Below are 15,627 nucleotides of genomic sequence, written 5' to 3'. Positions count from 1 at the left end.
AAACATTGCACAAAACACACCTAGAAACCTTTTCACCCGTTAATGAGGAAGAGGCAAATCCCGAGGCTCTTACTTAGTAAGGACTGAGTTAAAATGAATAAGGAGTCTAAATACACGCTCGTAGAGTCTGGAAGAGCTTGCCAGCCCTTGTCCAATCCAGTAGTAATTCCACCACTTTAAAATCATCTGGTACTTATTTTTAAAGTGTCCTGCAATGTAATCCAGGATCAGGGGTCAGAGAGCTAGTCAGATTTTTTTTTAATCAGGCTTGTGAGGGCATGCAGAGAGCTGAGCCTTTCATCTGGGCACAGCAGCTTTCAGATGTGTGTGAGGATGCCTGGCTAGGGACGTGTCTGTATTTGTGTGGGGTGGGGAGGACGGGAATGTCCATGCAGCTGGATGAGGATGGGGTGGGTGAGTGGAGGTGTACTTGTGGTTTTGAGGGTGTCTGACTCTAATGGTCTGTGTGGCTGGATGTGGCTAAGCGTGTTTGTGGAGGGGTGCATGCAGGTGTGTAGCTTTATGGCTGCTGGATGTTGTGTGTCTGTGCAGGTTTCTGTGTGCATGAGTGTTTCCAGGGGTCTGCGTAGGGGCTAAGGATAAGAACATCTGTGAGTACAGATGTGTAAGTGGCAGTCACTTCATCACTCCATTCCTCAGTTTCCCCAGCTGTAAAATGGGGAGAACATTAATTATCTCTGCTGTAAAGCGCTTTGAGATCTATAGATGACTAGCACTATGTCAGTATTACTGTTAGCATTATTGGTGTAGGCTGCAGATTTCCCTGGGAATTGGTGAGGCTCAGGACCGGGCCCCAACTATACCACAAGCTGCATGCGTTTGGTGCCTTGGAGATCTTGGCTGGGCAGGCAGTCCAGTCCTAGCCCTGAAATGTTCTGTGGCTCTCTGGACCCGGGTGGTGGATGCTGCTCTTGGCTACCTGCATGCTGTGGATCAGATCTGCAGGGTAGTGGGGACGGTTTAGCTGCAAAGGTTTTAATGGAATAACTCTCTGACGGGACTTCGTATTTCAGCCCTTTGCTTTTCACCTCTGTTGTTTTCCTGAGGTTAATTGAGAGCTTCCGACTGGCTGGGCCAATATCTAGGGGACCCAACCGAGCACTAGGGGAGCATCCTTACACCACACATAAACACTCATCACAAGTCTCCCAGGCAGTGCCCCCTTGGCCTATCTTTTGACTCCACAGACAGCAGGCTGCACCAGGACTGAGAGCTGAGTGCGCTCCTCATCCCTGTCCCTATATGGAAAAACTTGGATTTCAGAAAGATGTCAGCTTCCCCACAGCCTTCTCAAGTGGCTGTCATTCTAAGCCATCATCACCCCATGTCTGCCAGTGCTTCTATCCTTCCTTCTCTACCCCACCCCTTCCTTGGCTGTCTGTATGACACCATGTCCCTCTTTCTTCTGGACACCTTTTTCTCAGCTCTTATTTCTCCTTCTCTTTGGTTTGATGATGTTCCTGGCTGCTGGTGGCTGAGCTTTCTTGACAACTTCTGGGTGTTGCTCTTTGCAGAAATACCATTAAGCATGAACATGGCCATGTTCTGGAAGAGCTGTGCAGTGCAGCTCTTTTCCTTGGCATCCCCAATGGATTAGCTCCTGGTAAAATGGAAAGGCTGCAGGAGGGACCTGGCATTTGGTCTCTTTGGCAGCTCTTCAATGTCTTATGTGAAGTCAGGTAGGGTGCCCAGATACCATGGCTGGTGCCACATAAATAATCTAGTTCATTGCAGTACCATTGGGTCCCCCTGAAGCCAATGAGGAAAAATGAACATAATCTAAATCCATGGACAATCTTGTGTCCTTAACAGGGGGCTGTCAGCAGTTTGGGATCTGTGTGCACAATGTACGGCCATGCCTCGGTCTCATATGCCCATACTTGCCCAGAGGTAGCCATGCCCACATCCTCCATTTGGACTGCTGCCATGAGGGGGCGGCTTTTATATATAGCAGCCTGGCAGTGTATTAATAAATAGCCAGATAAGGAACAAACAACTTGCCAACTGGCATAAGGAACGTTACCCACCCCCACCCCCCAAAATTAAAAAGACTGTATGCTGTGGCATAGGTGACGTAGTCTGCCTACACGCATGATTTCAAGGCTCCCCAAATTAGCCTGGAACACTGCGCAGAATTCAGCTGAGGCTGCAGCCTGCTTTCATCGGAATACATTAATGATGAGTCAAAGAGTTCAGAATCTAATCACAGGGATAAAAATAGAAAATGTCTAACTTATAACAATTCGTTATACAACAGGTCTTCCTCCAGTCACTCATTATCTTGCTGTACAGTTCCCCCTAGCATCCGGGGCGTTTTCTCTTGTGTGTGTGTGTGTGTGTGTGTGCGCGCGAGTGAGAGAGAGAGAGAGAGATGTTGTGATGACTACAAATATAACTGGGTTCAGAAAAAGAACGGGATAAGTTCCTGGAGGATAGGTCCATCGATAGCTATTAGCCCAGATGGTCATGGATGCAACCCCAAGCTTGGGGCAACCCTAAAACCTCTGAGTGCCAGAAGCCGTGAGTGGAAGGCTGGGTGGAACCATTCCAAAACTGCCCTGTTCAATACACTCCCCCTGAAGCACTAGTACGGGCCACTGTCAGAAGACAGGACATGGGACTAGATGACAGCTCTTACGTTCTTATAAAACTCCTTTGCTTTGCTACTTTAAATCAACACAGACTCCTTCTAGATGTGACGTCCTGCTCAGTAACAACGCATTTAAGAAGCAAGATGCGGCGTTTGCTTCACAATCACCTGTTTTTTCTGTGGGGGGCGGGAAGGGGAAAGCAACAAGAGCAACTACAAATAAACTAGACAGCTGTGCTTGGGGGAGGCTGAGACAGGGAGCTACGCAGGCTGACAAAAAGGCACCAGGCCATTGGTAGCTCCCTTCCAGCCCTGTGGAGAAGGCACAAAGTCACACGGGTGAGGGACCTACCCCAGCCCCTCTGAGGCTCAGGCCCTCAAAGTATGAGACTGCTGCACTGCCATCTGCGCTAAGGAGGGAATTATACAATCTCTGCCCACTCTCCCTTCCCCGCCCACATGTTCCGAGGCAGGGAACAGCCATGCAGTACCTGTTGATCCTGGCATGCTCGAATCCAAGGCAGCCAGACAGGGATATAAGGGGGTTTCTTACTTCCCATTGCCCCTGGTGGGGGAAGGGCAGACTGTGCTGATGATTTAAATGCCCTAGAGGTTTTGTGTCATAGTGATATTTTGTAGAGCTTATTAAAGATGTTGCGTTGACAGCCTGGGAAGATGAAGATCTCTGTCCACACAATTTGAATGGTGAGTCCTGCAGGAGGGCAAGTTTCCCCTATACTGGAATTGGAAAAGGTTCAGAAACGGTCAACAAAATGGTTAGGGGTATGGATCAGCTGCCATATGAGGAGAGATTAATAAGACTAGGAGTTTTCAGCTTGGAAAAGAGACAACTAAGGAGGGATATGATAGAGGTCTATAATTGACTGATGCGGAGAAAGTAAATAAGGAAGTGTTATTTACTCCTTTTCATAATACAAGAACTAGGGGTCACCAAATGAAATTAATAGGCAGCAGGTTTAAAACAAACAAAAGAAAGTTCTTCTTCACACAGAGCAGTCAACCTGTGGAGCTCTTTGCCAGAGAATGTTGTGAAGGCCAAGACTATAACAGGGTTCATAAAAGAACTAGATAAATTCATCAATGGCTATTAGCCAGGATGGGCAGGGATGGTGTCCCTAGCCTCTGTTTGCCAGAAGCTGGGACTGAGCGACAGGGGACAGATCACTTGATGATTGCCTGTTCTGTTCATTCCCTCTGGGGCACCTGGCATTGGCCACTGTCAGAGACAGGATACAGGGTTAGGTAGACCTTTGGTCTGACCCAGTATGGCCGTTCATACATTCTTATGTTCAGTGTGCCTCACCACTAACCCAGCGGAGATCACCTCGAGGAGATCCTCGGTTATTCTCCACTCGCTAACATCGGCTAAAATGCAACTTTCCCTGTCTACACTAGGGATTTAAAAAACAGCTCAGTGAAATTATCTCCCATGCAGAGGTCTAAATATCACTCAAGTCACCACAATAGGGCCCACCTGGAACTCTAAGTGGTGCACTCACCTTCCACACATTGCATTTCATCCTTTATGGAAGGGCGGCTCAGTGCCCAAAAGCCATTCAAGCCTGGACTGCCAATTGCAATCAATTGCGGTGATGGTGACTTTGATACCACCACATAGGACGGAAAGAATAGTCTTGGATCTTTAGGAGTTTAGGTGCCACTGAAGCTGGTTGCTGTGGAAATAGGTAGTTGCCATCTGACAAAGGATTTTGACTTCAGGTGTTGAAAAAGCTGCAGGAGCAAATGAACTCTTAAGAAAGAGGGAGCCTATTTTCATGCAAATGTCCCTGGCAATAAAATAAAATCTGAGGGAACAAAAAAGCCAGAAATGATCCTATCTATTTGATTGTCCCTAAATAGCATGTTTCTCAAAGTTCCCCAGGAGATGTCATCTCCTCTGGAGGGGGGAACATGTTAAGTAGGTCAGATCAGCACAGAGAGGGGGAAAAAAGGAGGTATGAATAAAAGAGATTTGAAAATGAAAGATGGAGCACTGATGAACTGGAGAGGAAGGGTTGTGTGAGACCTACAACACACTGTTAAATTTGGAAACTTAACTAGGCTCTCCAAACACAAAGGACACACCAGCGATAGGTCAGCTACAAACTCCTGTGTATTAAATTGCTCAGAAGAGTCAGTAATGAAAAAAGTCAAGACTGGGACTGATTTAAACTGGTTGGTGTAATTTCACAAGCCTTGAGGTAGACTGTTCAAATGAGGAGCATACACTCTGCAAAACCACACGGAGCTCTGGTCCACAACAAATGGAAGACTCAAAGCACTCAACCTGCCTGTTCTGAGTGTGTGGAGATTCCATGACCATGCAGTGTGTTTGCAGGATGTTTTTCTTGCATCAGCAGAATATGCATTGACGTTGGCATGATTTTTTTTTTTTGCACTGTTTGTGGTGCATTCTGAATGTCAGATTTCAAACTGGGGTGGGTTGCCTGGCTGGATTTGATCTGCTGACTGGCTGAATTTGCCCATAATGGGGTGGCAGGGCTCTTAGACCCACTCTCTTAGAATCCAGCATAAAACTTCTGGCTGATTCCTGTTGACTCATTGTGGCAGGTAAGGCTTGTTATCAAGCCTTGGGAGCAGGGCTCTGGGGAGAAGGAAGTAGGAAGCTAAGACAGGAGAAGTCCTGGAGGGAAACCTCTGAGACAGCAAAACTCAGACTGAGTTGTGTTATGGCAGGGGTTCTCAAACTGGGGGTCAGGACCCCTCAGGGGGTCATGAGGTTATTACCTGAGAGGTCGCGAGCTGTTAGCCTCCACCCCAAACCCTGCTTTGCCTCCAGTATTTATAATGGTGTTAAATATATAAAAAAGTATTTTTAATTTATTACAGGGGTCACAGTCAGAGGCTTGCTACATGAAATGGGTCATCAGCACAAATGTTTGCGAACCACTGTGTTATGGTTTCTGAGTCACCAGTAAAGCCGAGGGCTGGGACACTGGTTCAGGGTCTGAATGTGCAGATTCAGCCCATTCATCTACCCCAGGTGTTCAGGAAGGTTAGCAGAAGCCATTATGAAGTGTTTTCGTAGAAGCAGTGGCTGCATTCTGCATGCTTTCCCTGAGCCATAGCTCTGGATCTGCTCTCATGTACATGGTATGATGCTGTTGATGTCAGTGGGACCACTCCTGACTTACCCAGGGGGAAATGAGCAGCGAATCGGGCCCAGTGTCTCTGGTATTTTCCAGGGACCTGAGCAATGGGGTTTCACTAGTAAGCACTCTCAAAGGGCTTGCTGAGTGGTGCAGCAATGTGCACTAAAGTGCACCAACATGTTGTGTACTACCAGGCCTGTGCAGACCCTGCTGGTGCACCATGTTAACGTGCACTGGGAAACTTTTAGCTTATGCCAGCAGAGTTTGCATGGGCCAGTTAGTGCACAACATGCTGGTGTACTTCAGACTTGGCAGTCCTCTAGTGCACATTGCTGTACTGCATGGAGAAGTCCCCAGTTCCTGGATTGCTAGACCCCCCTGCCTGTGACTGGGAAGCACTATCCAGCTTTGCAGAGGTTTGCTGGACTACCCATGTGGCTCCTTCAGGCTCCACACATCCATCCATCCATCCATCCTGCACATCTCAGCCTTGTGTCCCCACCCACAAGGGAAAGCAAAGTCAGTTCATTTCCCCTAGCTAGTAGCTTCATAACTGATGATGCGTCTAGTTTTCCTGTTTCTCCATGGGCATTGCCATTTTACGGCTGCTGATCTGACGCTAGCTAACCTCATTAGGGATGCAGAATGGGGCCCACAGTTTTGGGGTGGATTTTATGTTATGGCATGAGTCTTCTTTTCACGAGGGTCCCTGTGAGAGGGGAAGTGGGCACGGAAAATCTATACAGCATTATTCATAGCTAATAGAAGCAAATTCTAATCAATCACAGAGCCTGCCTTCCAGCAGCTTCTGGTGCGCTCAGATGCTCGGGAGAACTTCCTTTGTCTCAAACTAGGTCAGCACACAGATGCCACGTTGCTAGAGCAATTTATAGTAGATTTCAGTAGATTATTTTAGAGACTGGTGATTTACATAGTTCCTCAGCTAGAGGAAGGGAGGGTCACTACTGAAACACATTACTGCCTCCCGTTTCCACAACTCCCCGCATAACCCCAGTCCTGCCTTCCCCGGTACCAGCATCAAACAAAGCAGGTTGCACTGGCTCCCTCTCCCCACCCTTCTGCTGTTTCTGAAGGAATAGCTCAAAATTCAGACCTGGGCCATACTGTACCTCTCACGTCTCACTGGGCTTCAGGGACAGACCTGACTCAGCGTCCAGCACTCTTCCGACTCCTCTGGGTTCCGGAGATGTCCTGCATGAAGATCTGGGATTTGAAGAGAAAAGTGGGAAATGTCATTAAGAGAACGTGGTGGCGTTTCCTCTATGGACCGTCCAGGCTTGACCACCTGCTGATGTCAGTCTGTGTAAATCGATTGACTTCAGTGGCGCTACGCTGATTGACACCCGGCTAAGAATCCATCCCTCTTTATTTACAGCCCAACCAAAAACACATGGAAAATGCTGAAAAACATCTTGTGAAAAGGTGAAGGGGGGGTCACATGGTACCTGTGAGGAAGATGGCTGCCGAGTCCTGGGCCACCACACTCCCCATGTATCGATTCGTCTCTAATAATTATGTTCCTAGCAAATTGGCAATAAGCTTCTGTCTTAAAGGTTTAAATTAATCCTCTGGATAAACTTCAGGCTGTTTACTGTGGATTCCAATATAAAAATGAGAGGCAACAAAAGACCTCAGCCTGCATCGTCGCAGCAGCTGAAGGGGGAAACTGCAAGGCCACAGCAGAACCTAGCGCAGGCTATCGCGGCCTTGAAAGAATTCCTCACAGAGCAACTGGATTCAATCTCCACAGATATTCATGAGCTCTCTAAAGATGTACATGATATAAAATCCTGAATGGCTCACTTGGAAAGTAAGCTACAGAAGATGGCTATTGAAACCAGGGAACTTAAAGAAGAAACTGGCTCCTTAAAGCTTAGACTACAAACCAGAAGAAAAACATGATGGCTTAGAAAACAGATCTCAAAGAAACAACCTGCACCTCTTGGGTATTGCTGAGGATCTAGAGGAGGAGATTATCAGCTTCTTCAGAAGCTGGTCCCCGACATATTTAAATTGGACACTCAGCTGCCCCTAGTGGATATTGAAAGGGCTCATTTAATGCCTTGTACTAGAAGGCAGGAGTCTGGCCAGCCCAGACCCATCATCTTCAAGCTGCTGATGTTCAGTGATAAAGTAATGTTAATGAATGCTGCCAGAAAAGCTGAAACCTCTATGCATAAAGGCCATGACATTTCTCTTTTTCCTGACTTCTCAGCTGAGCTTAACAAAAAGAGGGCTGCATTCAACAGCATAAAGCAAATCCCGAGGGTAACTAATGTCAGATACAGCATCTAGTCCCCATCTACCTTCACTGTGGCTTTAGCAGGCACCACACGACTTTGCAAAACATGCCTCTGATGCTTGGTACACACTTGAAAGTCTGAGACCAAAAATAGCGGAATAGTTTTTTCATCATAAAAAGCAAACCTAAGCAAATTTAAACATCAGTTTGTTTTCCTGTGTATCCTGGTAGATATGGTATTATTCACTTATATAATCTTCTAGCTCCTAGCAGATAACCAACTAGACTGAACTCTTCTGTTAATCTCCTTTGGAACTAAGCAATAACTATATATCACTGCAATGCCTAGAGTGATAGTATGACACTAAGTTGGGGTTTATAGCACCGTCTACTGACTGAAGTATTATCTACACTAAGCATCACAACCTGCACTGCTAGACAGAATCTATTCACCAGCTCTGCCTCTGAGGGATTGTGTTAGAGACATGGAAGCTAGGATACCCCAAAGAGCGTGACTAAACATGTTTGTCTACAATACATTCATCTTCCTCCAGAATTGACTTTTTTGTTGTGCCTTCAGAACTGATTCAAGCATGCCTAGAAGCAGCTATTAATAATATATTAATTTCAGATCATGCTCCAATGATACTTACCATCAACACTGGTTATACCTCATTAATATCTTCTAGGTGGAAGCTAAACACTGTGCTACTAAAAGATGTAAAGCTTTGTTCCACAGTTCTCAGATACCATCTTTTGGGAAGCTCTGAAAGCTATCATAAAGGGTGAATGCTTAAAGAATGCCTCCCCAAAAAAAGACAGAAAGACTCAAATTACTAGATTCTCTGCACACAGAAATAGATGAGTTCTAGCGACAGCATATGATTGACCCAAATAATGAAAACCACCTACATTTCCCAATCAACGCCAAATGCAAATATAATGTATGTTTACTTAGCCAAGTTGAATTTGCACTCAACAGGGTCAAACACAGACATTATGAATGGGGTGAGAAAGCAGGTAAACTACTTGCCAGAAGACTTAAGATGGAACTAGCCAGCAATAATATTTCTTCCTAATTATAAGAAGACGGGAGTGCCATCCTGGAACCAACAGATATAAATAATCAATTTAAGCAATTCTATAAAGCTTGAGGTAAATCAGACAACCAAGTTGACTCTAATATATTTGATCATTTCGTTGGAGGCCTGCCCTACCTTCAGAACAAGTGTTGTTTAAGAACAAAGCTATCACAACACAAGAGATTGAACAGGCTTTAAAAATATGAATTCCAGCAAGGCTCCTAGGATGAATGGCTTTCAGGCACATTTCATAAGCAACTATCTTCTATTCTTTCAAAGGTCTTCACTGAAACATTCCAAAAAGGAACCATGACTTATGACAGGATTACTTCATTTACTTTAATGCTGAAGAACAAAGATGGGTGCAAATGTGGTGACTACCGCCCCATATCTCTATTGAAAACAGATTGCAAAGATGCTAGCCACATGACTGACCACCATCATCCTATTGATTACAGGCACAGATCAGGTTGGTTTCATTAAAAGAAGATTGGCTGATGCTAATACAAGAAAAATTTCTCACTTGATCCAGCAAGCTCAGCTGACAGATAGTCCCTCCATAGCCTTATCTTTAGATGCAGAGAAAGCCTTTGGTAGTGTTGTATGGCCTTATCTAGTGGCTGTCCTAAAAAACTTTTGATTTGGACCAATATTCCTGAATTGGGTCAGCGTATTATACAACTCTCCCTTTGCTTCAGTATTAACTAATGGAATTATTTTGCCCATATTTCAACTAGAGAGAGGGACACAACAGAGCTGACCCCTCTGGCCTCCCATCCCTTTTTAATGTCACTCTTGAACCACTAGCAATGTACACGTCAGCACTCAGCCATTGAAGGTGTGACTATAAACAGGAAAGAATATAAAATCAGTTTATATCCTGATGACATCTTTGTGCTTTTGAAGAATCCACCCTCATCAATCCCATAATTACTGAATGCAGTTGTTATTTTTTGAAAGATCTCTGGCTTTCATATTAATGGAACAAATCAAACAATGGATATATCCAAAAGACCAGATCCTTCTCAGTTTCAGCATTTTCCATTTCAAATATGCAAGGAAATAACTAATTTAGATGTTAAAATTTGTCCTAATCTTCCCAAAACTGTTCTATAAATATATCCTATGTATTAAAAGAATTTTCCAAAGATACAGAGAGGTGGTGTCTCCTTTCTCTATCCTTATTGGGGAGAATAGAAATAACCAAAATGAATATCTGCCCCTAAATGACTTATATCATTAGCCTTTGCCTTTCAAGGTCTCTCTCTTGCTTTTTGCTCAATTAAATAGACATATCATGCAATTTATATGGGATAAAAAACCACCTTGCTTGATACAGCAGACTATTAAAAATATCCTGGGGTTGCCAGATTTGTATCTACATTATCTAGCATTCCAAATGAGTCGTAATGTAAGACAGATCCCCTCCAGCTGCTCTGCATACACACCAGCTTGGTTTGAGATCAAAAAGGCTTAGCTATATAATTTGGCTCCCTCTCTTCTTTTATAAGAAGCTACCCACACCCTTAAGGAAAAATCCAACCTTTGCATCTACACAGGGCATCCTGCAACACGTTAAAATGCTTACAGCATCCGATCTTACTAATTCTCTTCTCATACCAGTATGGAATAACCCATACCTCAGGATCCTGGCCAACTCTACACTTAAGATAATTTGGATAGAAAAAAGATTAACAAAAATTAAAGATATAATACAAGATGATAGACAGGCTTCCTTTGATTACATGGGTGAGATTCTGTGGCTTGCATTGTGCAGGAGGTCAGACTAGATGATCATAATTGTCCCTTCTGACCTTAAAGTCTATGAGTGTGAGTCTATATGCAATAAAAATCAGTTACTGCAGTCTCACAGTTCCTTCTTTCAGTGGCTATACTCAAAGGATTCATGCAAGGATAGGGGACAAGTGGTCTGTTTCAACTCTCTCACCTCTAGAACAGTAGTTCTCAAAGCTGATTTGCCGCTTGTCCAGGAAAAGCCCCTGGCAGGCCGGGCCGGTTTGTTTACCTGCCACGGCTGCAGGTTCAGCTGATTGTGGCTCCCCCTGGCCAGGGTTTGCCGCTCCAGGCCAATGGGGGCAGCGGGAAGCGGCGGCCAGCACATCCTTATATGTGCACATGTCTACATTCAAAGTTGTCTTCAGTGGACGTAAACACCCCATTACAGTGACACAGTAAAACCATCTCCCTGAACTGGATTAAAGCCATGGTCAATCCTCTGAAGTTGACACAGTGTGAGTGTACACACTGCGTGACCAGTCTCAACCCTAGAAGTCCTCCAGCAGCTGTCTCACAGTGCCTCATTCCCAGCGACAGTGACCGCTCTGGTCATAATTTTAAACTCTACTGCCCAGAGATTATAGACACTTGAAGTCACCCTCCCCCCTCTTTAACCACTCCCCATGTGTTTTTGAAATGCCTTTTCCTGATTGCCCACCTTGGAAAGCACACCTAGCAGCTCACCTTTCTTATGTACCACTGCCCAACCAACCATGCCAGCTCCATGCAGTAACCACACTCCTTCTTGGAGGAGACAGGAGGTATTGGATGTCCTGACCCCATGGAGATAAGAGGCTGTGCAAACACAGCTATGTACCAGCTGCAGAAACATGACCATCTACTAGCAGACTGTATGGTGGGGGGAGGAGGGGTGTACAGGCAAAGGAGTACAACAGGAATCAGCACCAGTGCCACAAGCAGCAAAGAAACTTTGCCAAGGATACCAGAAATCCAGATAGTGCCACAGTAGAGCTGGTGACGCCCCGCAGATCTGCCACTTCTACAACGAACTGCATTTCATACTTGATAAAGACCCCACTCAGGGCTGGCTCCAGGTTTTTTGCCACCCCAAGAAAAAAACAAAAACCAAAAACAAAGCCAGAGTGCCAAGTGCTGCTGCCAAAGCAAAAAACCAAAAACCAACCAACCAAACAAACAAAATGGAGTGTCGCCATCGGAGTGTCGCCATCGAAGTGCCGCCCTACAGGGCTGGAGTGCTGCCCCAAGCACGTGCTTGGAACGCTGGTGCCTAGAGCCGGCCCTGACCCCACCAGCACCCTACAGGCCACTGTGGATACCTTAGAGAAGCCAGAGACTGAGACCCCCTCTGCTATGAGCAGGCGGGGGGGACGGGGGACTTAGAGTCATTTCAGTCTCTACTATAATTTAGCCAGTCCTGCCAGACGAGTGCGGATGAACCTGATGAAACGGAAGGGACCTCGGGTAACTGCGTGCACACATTTATCCTTATAATGTTTACATGGAAAGATGGCACCCAGCCCGCCCTCACATTCACAAGACACAGGTATTGACTCTTCACTGCTTCCCTAGTATGAGAAGAGGTAGTGGTACAATAAACAGAGGGATAGATGACATCTGCTGGGTTAAGTGTGTGTGTGAGGGGGAAGTGCAGAGCTCTTTGTTTGATGTCACAGGGATGTCCCTTTTATCCTCGAGAGATCTCGATGAAGCTTTCATGGAGATCTTCAGAAGTGGATTGCAGAGTGTTTCTAGGGCTGTCTGTCTGTCTGTATTATGTCTCCCTCTACGGTAGGACATTTTCCCACGCCACTCTTTGATGACTTTGGCTTGCACCATTGCAGCAAACAGGCTAATGGCATATGGGCTCGGGCAGTTTCAGACGCCAGTAGTGGCGGTGCTCTCTGTGCCTTTGTTACCTTCAGGAGTGATGCATCAGCCAAAATCAACATTGCCTGGAGAAAACCAATCTTCAGTGCCATTGGCCTACACTTGTACCCATGGAATAGAAACTGAAATGTTACTGTTTCATGCAATGGACCAAAGTCTGTAGCATAGACATGCCCTTAGATAGCATAGCGGAGGTGGGGTTAAGATGACAGTGTTTGGGAGAAGTCCAGATACTATAGTGATGGATGCCAGTACAAAACCCTAATATAGATCAATAGACAGACTTTCCTACTAAATCCAGCCCTGATCTTTCCTCCTCACCCCATTCATTACATGCTGTCCTCACTCATGCAGAAACTCTGTTCAAGCCCAAGTTAGAATCAGATATGACTAGAGGAATGTTATGATGCTTTGGAATCACGTGTCCCTAGCCTCTATTCATTCCCTCTGGGGCACCTGGCATTGGCCACTGTCAGTAGACAGGATACTGGGCTAGATGGACCTTTGGTCTGACCCAGTATGGCTGTTCTTCTGGCATGTTGCTGGTGCCCAGGTAGACTCCAGTAATTGTCATTTAGGTAAGACAGTCCCATCATCTTCTAAAGGTCACCTGACTGACTCACCTATCTGATATTTCAACCAACCCTCTTCTTTTTATTGCATGCTGGTGCAAGGGGCTGGATTGAGAACTCTTGAGAATGATGCCCCAGGCAACTCCACCAAGTATGCCTCCCCTCTCTGTTTTGGAGCAACCACTTTTTGGAGACCCAGGGATGTTCTGTCTCCATGGCCCATGCCCTCCTGGGCCTCTCTGCTAAGACTGCCAGCAAAGATATCAGTTAGTGCTGACAGCTGGTGCGCACTTTGTACTAACCAACAGCAGCAGTACCAACACGCATTATAACAAAAGGAATGATGCCTGTGTTCTGCAGTGTCTATCCAGCAGGAGCTGCATTGACACCATCTATTGATTTCATAAATGCCACTGACCAGGCACCAAAGATAGTAATGATTTGAGCCACTAGTGGCTCAAGTTAGATTTGAACAGGTGACCTGGAAGTGAAAGGGGGGTAACACCCATTAATGCTGCCAGGACCCCTCCCTACTGCTACCAGGATCCCGGAGCAATGTTCCCCCTGACATTCAGCACAAATGCCATTAGCATACATCTCTAGTGCTACCAGCCTCCGTTAGCAAAGTCACCGTTATCCCTCGCTAATACCAACTTTCATTCGCAACACCACCGGCATCCATCAATCTTGCTACCAGCATCCTTCCTGATCACCAGCATCCACTGAGGCTGTCAAGCCACATGACCAGCATGACCACCACCATTTGTCACGGCAGCCATGAGCATCCATCACAAATGCCACTGACACCCATCTCCCACACCAGTCGCATCCATCGAAAATGCCACCAGCATCCCTCACCACTGCTGCCCTCCAGCATCCATCAGCTATGGCCTCACCAGTGCCACCAGCAGAGCTTAGCACAGCTGTGACAAGGGACGGGTCCCCATCCTTCCACTCACCTTGGAGTTTTCTTGAAATAAAACAAACGCTCCATTGAGACTTGAAGGAAGAGCCTATTGTTTGTAAGGTTGCCTTTGTCTTTGCATGCTGCAGATGCACAAGTATAGCAGTGCTATAATTACCTTTAATTAATTTCAGCATCACCGCCCCAAGGAAATGCAAATTAACAACTGTGCCTGGGTTATATTAGCAACCAACTGTACTTTTCCCATCAAACCCCCTCATTTCTGCTCTCCAAATCTGCCTGCTCACCCAACAGCTGTTGGGCTGAGGGGGTGGGAGCAGGGACCATGAATGTTTGTGATATGGAAGGTGCATGTTTAACTTTTGCCAAAACATTTCACAGCCTTGGGGGTCAGATTGAGTCCTCTATAGCTCCTGGATTTCCAGGCGACGGTGGTGGCATGCCATGCCTGAAAGCTGTGATTGTTCCAGTGTGATGAAGAACTCCCAGGGTGATCCAAACTTTTTTAAAGGTCAGGTCACTGCACAGTGCTGAAAGCACCAGGAAGCTGCATGCAGTGGCTTGTCCCTGGAGTGGAGCAAGCTGGGATGAGAAGCACATGTCATCTGTGTTCTGCAGTGGTAACCAATTCACATCCCAGAATGGTTCAAGATGTGGGTGGCATCCCATAAAAGATTAGGATCCAGTTACATGGCAGATCACCTCTCCTCATTATGATCCACGGGGCCAGAGAGAGCTCACTCCCTCCAGTTTTGCTAGCACCCCGCCACAGCCAAAGTCTGGCAAGGTGCAGCCCAGGTTCAGTGAGCTTCCAATTAGCCCAGAGGCTATTTTAATAAGTGGGGGGGAGGGCAAGGGCAGGTTCTGATACTGATTGCCCAAACCTGACTCAGCTGTAGCCAATGGGAGTTTTGCTAGTGATGTCAGAGGGAGCAGGATTGCACCCCCGAGTCTTTTATTCCAAAGGACCCTCCTGATTGTTTTAACTGATGTCAGTTGCCAGCCAAAATAATAAATACACAATAAACAAGTTATTCATGTGTCTCCAACTACCAGCCTAGAAGAAGGGGGAATGACCTGTCCCTAGCAGTCTATATCCCACATCATCTAACCTTAGTGCTCACAATGGAAATGAAGCATGATCTCCATGGCCTTATGGGGAGGGACTAACCAGGGGAAGACAATCATCATTCCCCTGTTAGGCATTACATCGCCAGGAGTTCTGCCTCAGAGGTGGTTGCACCTAAGTGGTAGGTGAAGGGGCTTCTGCATTTATAAAGGCTTTAGTTGTGTCCAGTCAGCCAATGTCCTTTCCTGCTGGGCTGTGGCTTAGGCCATGACTTATCCCAAAGTTTGCAAAGTGCTTTGGGACCT

General features: G+C 46.1%; 1 protein-coding gene across 4 annotated transcripts in view; it reads right to left on the bottom strand.

The window, feature by feature from the left end:
• DLGAP4 (DLG associated protein 4) overlaps nt 1-15,627 on the bottom strand; it is a 331,900-nt gene that overhangs the window by 128,912 nt on the left and 187,361 nt on the right. For 3 of the 4 annotated variants that reach the window (XM_032769608.2, XM_032769611.2, XM_075072306.1), the window contains exon 2: nt 6,876-6,969. The gene's annotated coding sequence lies outside the window, so the exon portion shown is untranslated. Of the gene's footprint in view, nt 1-6,859; nt 6,970-15,627 lie in introns of all 4 variants that reach the window. The other variant, XM_032769609.2, reaches the window with a different exon arrangement.

Source organism: Chelonoidis abingdonii, chromosome 14 (genome assembly GCF_003597395.2).
Source record: "Chelonoidis abingdonii isolate Lonesome George chromosome 14, CheloAbing_2.0, whole genome shotgun sequence".
NCBI lineage: Eukaryota > Metazoa > Chordata > Testudines > Testudinidae > Chelonoidis > Chelonoidis abingdonii.
The sequence above is the reverse complement of the archived record's forward strand: the minus strand, read 5'-3'. Positions and strand labels throughout refer to the sequence as shown.